This window comes from Sinohyriopsis cumingii, chromosome 9 (genome assembly GCF_028554795.1).
Source record: "Sinohyriopsis cumingii isolate HCF-2022 chromosome 9, ASM2855479v2, whole genome shotgun sequence".
Classification (NCBI taxonomy): domain Eukaryota; kingdom Metazoa; phylum Mollusca; class Bivalvia; order Unionida; family Unionidae; genus Sinohyriopsis; species Sinohyriopsis cumingii.
In genome coordinates, this window is record NC_142969.1 from 5,736,988 (window position 1) to 5,749,310 (window position 12,323).

A 12,323-nucleotide genomic window follows, 5' to 3' on the forward strand; every position below is an offset into this window, starting at 1 on the left:
ACATTCAAGCTAACCTAACAACTTGCCTACCTCCTACCGCAGAACAACTCGATAACTGTCTGCCTTCATTGCTTGACAAACATGCCCCAGCTACCAAGTGCAGAGTATCAATTCAGAAGTGTTCTCCATGGTATAGCAGTGATAGGAACCAGCCTCGCACTGCTAAAAGAGACCGCTGAGAGGCTCTGGCTTTCCACCAGACTCACTATTCATAAGAAAATCTATGAACTAGCTAAGAAGAATGTCACAAATATAGTCCATGCAGCAAAACCCGCCCAGTACACTACTAAGATCATGGAAAGTTGAGGTTGCAAAGAGCTCTACGAGATTACTAACAAGCTAATGTCAAGGAATAAATCTACACCACTTCCAACTACCTTCTGTCCAGTCGACCTTCCTGACATGTTTGTAAATTTCTTTCGTGACAAAGTACAAACCATTATAGATAAGCTTGACACAACAATTTCAATTGACTCGTCATCAACATACAGCTGGGATACAGACTTTGAGCGGCAACCATTAGCAGCATATGAACCTACCTCTATGGATTTCGTACGTTCAATCCTGATGAAGAGTGCATCAAAATCATGTGAACTTGATCCAATTCCAACATCACTGCTGCTTGAGTGCCTAAATCCAGTATTGCCTTCACTAACTGATGTTACTAATACCTCTCTCTAATCAGGGGAATTCTCATCATTTTTAAAAACTGCCATTGTAAAGCCTTTGTTGAAGAAACCAACACTAGACCATAACGATTCAAAGAACTACCGCCCAGTTTATAATCTCCCGTTCATAAAAAAAATCTTAGAAAAGGTTGTTCTGTCCCAGCTTGTATCTTATCTAATTTCAAACAGTCCTTTTAGCAATGTACAATCTGCATATCGCCCTTATAAAAGTAGTTAATGATATCGGAAAGATTACAGTCCTCACCCTCCTGATTTGTCTGCAGCATTTGACACAATACCATGGTATATTACTTCACCGTCTCCAGCATGTATTTGGCATTAAGGATACAGCCTTACTGTGGTTCAAGTCCTACTTGGTCAACAGGACATAAATTGTATCTGCAAATGGAATACACTCCAGCCCAGTTGATGTATGTTGTGCTGTTCCACAGGGGTCTGTTCTTGGACCTGTTCTCTTCATTCTGTATACTCAGTCGCTCTCAAGGGTGATAGACTATCATCCAGTCTTTCACCTATTGTACGCTGATGACACCCAAATATACAAATCTAGCCACCCAACTGAAGTTGATGCTACCATCCAAGGTGTAGAGAGGTGCATTTCTGATGTGAAATCATGGATGACTTGTAACAAGCTGCAGATGAATGATGATAAAAATGAGCCCATTCTAATCACAACACAAAGACTTTTTCATTCACATCCTTTACCTCAAACAATAGATATCAGCAACACCAACATTAAATTCACACAATCAGTACGAAATCTAGGTGTTGCTCTGGACAGTACTCTCACACTGCACCAACATGTCATGAACATATGCAAGGCTGCATATCTTGAGATAAGACGCATCAGCTCAATTCGCAAATATATTTCAGTTGATGCCACTAAAACACTTGTGATTTCATTAGTACTACCTTAAATATCTTTTCTTTTTTCTCTCAATGTTTTCTAATTTCATGGTGTTTGTTTTTGTAATCATATCATTATTTGTTTTTTTTTTATCTTATAGGTGTTGTCTAATGTTGTAAAGCGCTTAGAGCTTCTAAAGCTTAGGCGCTATACAAAGTCCTCATTATTAATATTATTATTATTATTATTATTATTATTATTAGTAGTAGTAGTAGTATTAGTAGTAGTAGTAGTAGTAGTAGTATATCAGCGTTATACTGGTTATCGATTGTGATTGGCAGAATATAAGCAAGGTAATGGACTGGAGCTGAATTGGACATGTTTTTCAACTATTCGATTATTACTGACTAACATATTATGATCATGTCAACATGACTAAAGTCAGGCTTGATGGGCGTGAAGAAACATAATGACGTTTGAATTTAGTAGCTGGCACGTTATTTTCTTGTCAACCTGATTAAAACAAAGCTTGATGTGCATCACTAACACAATCGGAATCTGGACATATTGAATGTTCCTCTTGGATAGACATTCATACAATATTAGCGTGTTTTGCCGATCTTCCCAATAATGTGTACTAGCTTCTGATATCAGTCTATAGGAATTTAAATGTTTGTATGTGCCAATACGAACCCACGGAGAGAGAGAGAGAGAGAGAGAGAGAGAGAGAGAGAGAGAGAGAGAGAGGGTGGGGTGGGGGTGGGGGTAATATTTTTGCTTGGGAATTATTTGAAAAAGGAATGCAGGAGGCCACGCTTTGTGGGCCTTTGATTTCACTCCAGACCAAGGCAGCGATGGGGGACATTTACAACCTATAAAAGCAGGCCAGATTGATATGGAATTTTCAGTTTAAAGAGCCACTGAAGGAGACGGTGAACGTCATCTTCTATGCGACTTTGATAATACGATAGAAATCAACGGCTTGAGGGAAGGAATTGTAGACTATTAGAAATTATGAAAGACTATTATCCCTCTTTGAATAGTATAAACTCTTTGTAAATATAATGGGAGGATATGGTGGCCATAACAAACAAGAAAAAACAACAAAAAAAAACATTTAATCTCCTGTTTTTCCAAGTACCTGGCAGATAAAACTACATAATTGACCAAGAAACATTGCTATGGACATCAAAACGATCACCCCAGTCAAAGTCAACACGATAAATGCCTCATGCCTAGTCAAGAAGAAAAATCGGATGAGTATCTGGATGACACCTGGGGTCTCATCTCGGAAGAATAAGTGTTTCATCAGTTGTATAGACACTTGCATGATCATTCCTCCCCTCTATCGACTGCGCTGGCGAGCCGTCGCATCGAAGCTCTCTTGGCCCTGAGTACGGAGACGGAGCTAATAGCCATTTTCCTGTCAGAGATTTTCAGGCAATAAGTCAGGATTGAATTCAAGACTTATCGTTACCTGTGAAACAACGAAAAGCAAAATAGATACCTGGGAACTTTATTACCTTTTTAACAACAGTTCGTTACACTGCTTTTTAAAATCCTGTCGTTTATGCCAAAGATGAGCTACCTCATCGCAAACCTAAATACCATCAGCTTATGTCATCAACATGGACGACAGACATCTCCAAGGAACTCAATGGGTAACCATCTTCTATCCCCAGTATTTTGATTCGTATTGATTACCGCCTTTGGACGACGACATAATCAACTTTATGAGAAGAAATGTCCAGACGACTCGCTTCAATAATGTGAAATTACAAGGCACATATTTCATTGTGTGTGGACAATATTGTGTGTATTTACTTCACCAACGTAGTCTTTAACATTCTTTAGAATATTTAGCGCCTTATTTTGATTGTGACACATCTAAAAATGACAAAACAGCAGATCGATGGTTTTGTGACCATAATTGATATCTCTTGTCATTAGCTTGGAAACGCAGTGTACATCAATGGCACAACGACCTCCATTAGTGGAAGTCTAAAATGACTTAACAACGTTGTCATCCTTGTCAAAAATATGTTCTTTGATGCTATATGAATTTTCTATTATGTGTTGGTGGTTCCTGGTTTGAATAAATGATGTGTTTCGAAAAGAAATATCTTGGTGGTTTGTTTTGATCGAAATAGTTATGACTATACACGGTCTTTGACTTCTCTCTATACTTCACAATGGGATAAACTATAGCATTTCTACCCTAAAACAGAATAAATGTTTTCTACCGCGTCGGCACATGAGCCATATAAAGGGCAGCATTTTCAGAGTCTGACCATCCATTGATGGCCCATCCACCTATGAAGATGTGTCCACGACTAGCATTGTTCAACGAAGCCCACATGAATATACATCGTGTCAGGCAAAGACTGATATCCATGCCTGATGAGATAGATAGATCATGTCAGATGCTGAAACGACCTTAGACCAGATAGAAGAGGTGTTTAAAGAGGAAATCAAGAAGAGTAAGAAGAATGGACGGTGAGCACAAACTTCAGAAGCAGCAGAGAGAACAGAGGCAACAGCAACAGGAGCAAGACAGAGGCTCTGTTGACTGGCGTGTGGACGTGAAAGAATTTTCATTTTCCTTCCACAGCATGCAGCCAGACTGGGAAGCAACCTTAGACGACAAAAGATTGCCATAACACCGTAAACAAAACAGCCCTTTTCAGAAAATCTAGAAAAGAGATACTAGTTAAATTGCCAAACTATTTGTTTGTCTTCGTGTGTTGTTTGTAGGTTAAAAAACAATTGAAATGTGTCTATAAACACATCGTTTCACTGACTTTGTAAGATAGTGTGTGTGTTTGTAAGTAAAAATAGAAGCATGCCTATAAACACTTCGTTTCCCTGATTTGTAAAATAGTGTGTGTTTGTCTTTAGGTACAAAAAGTGGATGTGAGTGTTTCTTTTAGGTTTGCGCGCGTTCCATGTGATTGACGGTGGAGTGGGTCTTAATAGCTTTTTTGTAAGGGGGATGTTTTCCTTCATATCCGCGCTTGAGACATAAAAATTTGAGCGTTTATTAGTCTGGCTACCGATTAATCACGTTGACTGAGCTACATAGCACATCATTGAATGAAGCCAATGCTGCGACACAAAGCGTGCACAGCATGGTGCCAAGATGGCTACCAGCTATTGCAGCAATTTCCGCTCCAGCACTAACAGCCATTAAGGCTCATGCTAAAACGCAAGCTTCGAACGAATTTGAGTTTGAAAGCAGGAGTAAAGAGAACAACACTACTCCTCGTCTGGGAATCTAACATTAAGGGCGAAGACCTAAATATCGGGGGAGAGGACGACTACTGTATAGCCAAAAAGATAAATAGAAACAGCAAACGTAACCAGAAAAGGAAACCTGCCCATACCAAGGCGGTTAATCACTCCGTTACTCCGGTTATCAACTGAGGCAGCTTACATGAATACGCACACCCGATAAATGCTCCCCAAATGTTTAGCTCAACATCTACAACATCTACCCAGACCAGCATTCAGCAGGGAAAAACGTAGGTTACATATTCTCAGATGGACCTAATCACAAATAATGTTACCACTGAAACTGAGATACCACCACATATAGAAGAAAAATAAAACTTAGAAGAACAAATGGTGGTAGCGGAAGAAGAAAATACTGATGAGGACAGTGAAGTAGAGCGGCGCAATTAGAACAGCGCTATGAAGAACTAGGAATACAGGAAACCCTAAGTAACCTAAAAAGGCAAAGAACTTCATTAGCGCTATCAAGTACATGGCTTGGAGGTCACTAAGGACGAACCTAGCACCAAGCAATGGTTATTTGCAAGCGTATATTCTCGCAATACTGTCCAAAGGCCTACCTGCTCACTATCCATGTGGACTATGCCAACAAATGTCCGGGTATGAGGCATTTCCCGCTGAAACACATGCGGTACAGCACACAGTGGCAGAAACATGGGACCACGAAAACCGCCGGAATAACTTCAGGCTGCTGATCTAAAAGCCCTTATTAGGGCAACAAAATTGCCTCTTATCAAGGAAACCATATTGGCGTGGTATCCCAATTCGAAAAAACCATTACACTGACTTGATGTTTTCATTCACCACTTCAAAATTAAAACCTTATTTAACCTAATAATAACCAAACTTTATTTTATATCGCTTAGACATATTAGTAATTAGAAATCGGTAGGGTACTTACAATGTACACTATGTACTAGAATTATTAGATTAGGTAGGACGTAGGAAAATTTTAAGACTCGTTTGATTTTGATTTTTCAAATAGCTCAGATGGCTCACACATTATTAACATTTTTGTCCCTTAAAATAATTTGACTAGATTTGATTAAGAGCGGGCCTGCGTTTCAGGGCTCTCTGCGTCTTCGCCTCCTGCCAGGTACCTATCTTCCCTTGCCTCTCCCGGAATTTTGTACCAAATGTGGAACCATTTCCATCCGTCTAAAACCAGGTATCCCAATGTGACGTCATAGTAGCGACCGATTTGATAGCAACTTTAAATTCATTTACCTTTTCACATGAGTGCGTGTTGGGTTCATTCCCACTTATGAAATCCCTACATTCAAGTGTATGGACTTGACGGCTAAATTAAAAGTACTCGTTGACTACATAAATGCCTGGGGGATGAGGCTCCCATTCCTTCCGTCATTAATAATTAAACAGCCTCTTGTGCAGGCATAAAACAGTGGTACATGTACTGATGTACGAAATCCATATCAATTCAACACAAGTAGGTAAGTTTGGCTACCCTTGTGTACACTTGTCAACATGAGTAGACCAACGAAACTGCTTGAACTCCAGATGCACGTGGAATATGCCAGACGCCTCCTAGACGTGGTGGCCACGGAGGAAATCAAGGAAAGTGCTAGGATAAAGGAGGAGGAGAAGAAAAGAAAAAAGAAGAGGAAACGGAAAAGAAAAGAACGATCCGGCCTCACCTCATAATTAGGTCATTGTGTGAGGTGAAGCCTGAGGTGTAAACAGTGACACTACCACTGCCACCACCTCCACAATAACGTCAGCCAAAACCAGAACCAGTACCAGGAGCCGCTGTCCCCCAGACAGAAAACTTGGAGGAAGAGTTAGAAAGACAGCGTCCTAAGGAGATAAGGAGACCTCATTACCCCCGACTACACAATAGAAGACAGAGGGAAGTCTTCACCATCCCTCAGGGGGAAAACTGGGATGATGAGGCCAATCAACCCCAATCTTCGCTCCCAAGAGCGACACTGAACAGATATAAAGACTGGAGCCGCAGTCGTTTCTGTGGTGCCAGGCCTGGAAGGTGAACACATTAAGACGTGCATTCGGAGCTTAAAGAAAACAATCCTTCTCAGGACTAACCAGATCTCTAGAAAGGGGACTATTTAAGTGGCCAAAAATATAAGTGTGTGTGTGTGTGTGTGTGTGTGTGCGTACGTGTGTGTATTTTTGTTTTGTTTGCTTGCGTGCGCGTACGTGTGTGTGTATGTGTGCTTGTGTTTTTTTTTGTGTATGTGTGCGCGTGTACATTTGTGTGTGTCTTTCCCTTAACAAAACACTTTTCCCTACACTGATGAGTGGTTGTTTTATGTGAATGGGGAGTAGTGTGACTCTAAACACTAACTCCTTTGCTGATGTGATTGTAGAAATTGTGTGTTTTGTACAGAATAAATTAATTCTCCACTAAGCAATGATAGTAAATAACGTGGATTTTGTTAGTATTTATGTGTTGTTTTATACATAAAGTTATTTTATTTCCTTACTCTTATCATTATGGATTGTTTGTAGGTGATATGGATAGTTGGTAATATGGGATGTTTTCCTTCACGTAAATGCCTGAGAAATATAAAGTGGAGCTATCGTCATTGGAGCCATTCAATGTTGAATATACAAAAAAGTGGCCTGCAAACATTTAGAAAAAATGAACAAGTTGCAGGAAGTGGTGGCTGATATTGGGATGGTGTAGAAAATGTTGGTGAGGATGGAAGACGGATTTTATACTCCTTACAGAGTAAAACTCAAAATTAACGATTTGAGCAAGGTCAAGGACAGACTAAAATATTTATTAAAAAAGGAAAAAGAGGAGAGGCACCCTAAGGATGAAAAGGAACAATAAGAGCAATAATATTATGCTGGAAAAAAAGAGGAGAATGAGAAGTAGAAGGAAAAGGAGATAAAATAGAAGGAAGAAGAGGAGGATGAAAAGGAGAAGAAAAGGAAGAAGAAGAAAAATGTCATGAAAAAACTGAGGTGCTGGCAGACAAGAATAAATTAGAAGAAGAAGAAACGTAATGGTCAAGTTCAGGGCCACTACATTGCCTCTAAAAGATTTACTCTCTTGTCTAAACACTTTTTGTAGTGTATTTGTCTATGTCTATAAAGTTATATGTCCCGCCCCGCCAAGCCTTATATACAGTTATATGTTCCGCCCCGTCAAGCGTTATGTAAAGTTATATGTCCCGCTCTGCCAAACGTTATATCAAGTTATATGTCCTGCTCTGCAAAGTGTTATGGCTTTTTTCTCCGCTGTCACTGTTTCGTCCGATTGAGATCAGCCACTTGCAACATTGCTGCCAATGTCCATGACGACACCCTGTTCCATTTATAGTGTCCCTATACAGGCCTACCTATGTTCCACTTCCCCGTCCGTATATAATCCCAACCTTTTGTCCGTATACATCTTGTTCGACTACAGTCCCATCCATGTTATATTTCGATATGTTAAGTTCCCATTGTCAGTAGGATACACCCCCCAAAAATTTAACATAGAAGTCTTATTGTCCGTAGTATATCTTACGTCACTACTAATGTGCATAATATTCGAAAATTTAAACAAGCGTCGAGTTTAACTAATTTTTTTTTTGATTTATGTTTGATTGCACGCCAGGAATTGAAAGGAACGATACCTACTTGCTCTAAAATGGAAACAATTCAGTCTCTTTCCGACCCGACGAATTTAAATTCTGACGAAAATGGCATTTATCTCAAAAATAAGAAATGTGATACCCGTAAGGAATTAGTGTGCATGACGAGTTGTCTGAACTAATCAGCAAAATACTAAATTTACACTGTAACTTATAATGCAACTATGTGTTTGGCACCATTTCGTGTTTAATAATTGTTAAATTAGTGACTCGTGACAAGACTGAAAAAAGTTTTCAAAATATAAACTACTCAGCTAAATTGCTAAACATGAAAAATTGTGGTGAAATAAATAAAATAAATAGGCAATTGTACAACATTATATACAACACCGCTACGCTCCATTGTGATGGATCCAACAATATATATATCTCGAGAGACGATCGAACTGCGCCCGTTAGAGATGTCGCGGTTGGTGGTTGTACAGCGTCTGCTGTGGCTATGTAGCACAATGCGGGAGTGGCAGTCCCTGCTGCACTTGCTGCACTTGAAGGTTGCGTTGTTCCACACTGTCTGCAACAACCCGGAGAGAGATGTTGATGCCTTTCTGATCCGCTTGTTGATCTGAACAGCAATCGCCCTGTTTTCGTGTTTGATATTATATATTAAAAGGCACTATTTTAGAGTGTATGGGGTGCTATTCACAATGCACATTCCTCCACCAAAAGCGCTTGTGTTATATATCTGTATTGAAAGTTTAACCGATTGATTGACAGAGAGGGATAGAGTAGTAGTACTAGAAAATGTAGTAGTAGTTCTCACAATTTGCCTGCATTGAATCTATGTATAAGGCACGTTTTGTCGTTTCTCGCCACTTAACCCCACGTTAATGTCGCTTCTTCTATAGCTCTGACCATTATTCCAGCAGGTCCTAATTTAAAATCAACCATGCCTTTTCCCATGCAGCAGAGAATCACATCCTTCACAGGCAGTGATTTACTGCGGGCCAAGCCTATACGCTAAAGATAATTGTTACATGTCACCTTGACCGCCACAAGATTCCACTCAGTTATGGTACAATACTCATCTTCCAAAATTCATACTGTTACATTGATTTTGTAGTCAATAGTCAGGGTCACTGACCGTTTAGCGAAATATAGTTTACTGACAATATCTTCTGCTCTTCATTACTTACTATAAACCAGAGATTGTGGATGTCATGCATTTGAGACTAAAGACACCTATTGATTTAGGGGCAAAGATCCCCAAATACAGTTGCAACAAATTAAGTTAAGTACTCCTAATTTGACCAAATTTTGTGGATGACTCACATTTTAGACAAGGAATACATCTATTGATTTTGTGGCGTTTGAGTTCAAACTACAAGGTAACACTGACTTAAAGAATATATATTACCGGTCTTGACACATTTGAACTTGAGATCTGCATCCCATACTGTGGTCAGAATTTTTTGTTGGCTTGCATTTCATGCTATAAACAGAAAACTGTTTGAATATTCGAGTCAAATGGACACAGTTACTCCATGAAGAAAACTTGGTTGACTGTATAAAAAAGGAAAACTTTATTTATTTCTGTGACCAAAAATTGTCACTTGATTGCATTTGAGTTGAGAAAGATGAGGAATTTATTGATATAGTAAGTAAAGACTTTTGGGGTGCCACCCATCATAATGGAGGTACGATTGCTGCTGCTGATTCTTGGGGAATGCACTGAATGACGTTCATAATTGTGGGAATTCATGTTTGGAGTACCATTTATGGTACTCATGTGGCTGATAGCAAAATGAAACTTAAACCATGTATCACAGAACATGATCATGTGGATTATTCTTACCCACCATGCTTTATTGTTTGTCAGAAGCAAGATGTTGCCTTTTAAGGTGTTAAGAATGGTTTTGCATTTCTAATGAAAAAGTAAAGTGTCCTTTAGTTTCAGCCATATTTGGAGATATTTCCATGAACATTTTTACAAAATATAGCATGGGACATCTGTCACATTGCCATATGAAACAGACTTTGCATAATTACAGAATCATATGGAATTGAAACCAAGGCATGGAAACTATCTTGCCTACTCAAGATGTTAGAATAAAGGCCTAGCGTGATGTCTGGTACAAGAAAATCAGGCTTCTTCAGCAAATAAAATGGCATGGCAGACTTTGGGTGAATCAGTAACTACTGACAGTTTTCAAGTTTGGCCAAAAATGTTTGAGTTCTTTTTGCTGTTGTAAACAACATATTACATTACTAAGTCTTGTTTGTGATTTTCGTTTATATATTAAGATAATTATCAGTTAGAGATTAACATGTTTACAGATATTGAGTTAAGGGTATGTTTTCTTTAAAAATTAAGAATGTTCTGGAAGTGACCTTGTTCATGAATTTAATGGGAAAATGAACGTTTGACCCTCATCCGGGTTATGTTATCTCTCTCTCTCTCTCTCTCTCTCTCTCTCTCTCTCTCTCTCTCTATATATATATATATATATATATATATATATATATATATATATATATATATATATATATATATATATTCAGAATGATTCATTAACATCAGTCTAGTGGAGTCAGTTGTGTTCAATTATATTTTGTGAAGATTTAACTTATTTATTTCAATTATTGATTGTAATTGCAAAGTGCTATTAATTTTAGGACTAAAATACTATCTTGGAATTATTGTGAATTTATTCAAGGATATTTTGGATTATATTGTTGTGTTACATCAAGACTCTCAGGACATCCACACTATTCCAGACTTCTAGCACATCAGTGCATTCAATATTGAATTTCTTTTGGAATACTATTGGAATTCATTTGAAATACTTGATACCCATTGAACTTTATAACTTTTTGGGACTATTTGGGATGTAATTCATAATAGTGTAAGTTCCTGTGAAACTTTCACTTTGTATTCTAGGGAAAAAGTTATCTGTTGAACGTGGTGAAAAACTTGTTGGTTTTCACTATATTCTGATACTTAGTTTAAGACCATAGAGTCATAACACCAGTCAGTGCTGTGTTTGGGGGTTGGGGTGTAAAAAAGATGTACAATACTGGTATAATGTAGTGCCATTTTTCTTTGCATATAACCGAGTACTTGTATACTTTTTTATAATTATGAATTTATAAAAGAAATGCAGCTAGATTGCACTGGCTGCAAATTGCCATATTGGTTCTTTAATTACATTGGAAATAAATTAAGTATGTTGAGTTTCTCTTAAACAGGTTTAACAAATTGTTGCCAGGGGGAGGAGAGTCAGATCCCTTGCAAAGTTGTGATCATAACAGTTTATGGCCATGAAATTAATTCTAATATCTATTACAGTGTGAACTGTGCAGCCATTAATAGAAGAACTGCATGTATAATAGAGCAATGCATTGCAAGTTTCTCAGATTTTTCTTTTCACACAAGATTTATTTAGGATTCATGTAGAGCTTAAAGAAAAAAAGAAACCTGATAACACAGTGACTAGGCTCCTCTAAATCAAGATTGTGCCCCTCTTGTAGGCAACCTGTCTGATCTGTTCACGAAAGAAGCTATATAATTTGCTTGAAAGAAACCTTGATCCATTTGTCGAAATTATGCATTTGCACAAAAACTTCAAAGTAGAGGTATAGCAGTCAAATTTACACCCCTTTGAAAGTTTCGGGGGGGGGGGGGAAACAACTGGCTAGCAAATTCTTTCACCTCCAGCTGAAATTGTTCCCCATGTGAAAAAATTTGCTAGGTGATTCCCCCTCCCGCCAATTACACCATTAGAATAATTACATAGGAAAACTCAATTTATAAAAACAGATACTAACTTATTTTAATAATTTTATAAGAACAAATCCCCGTCCCCCAAAATAAATATGTTTGTTTTTAAAACCAACCATATTAAGATAAATATTTATGTTACAGCCTTCCATTCT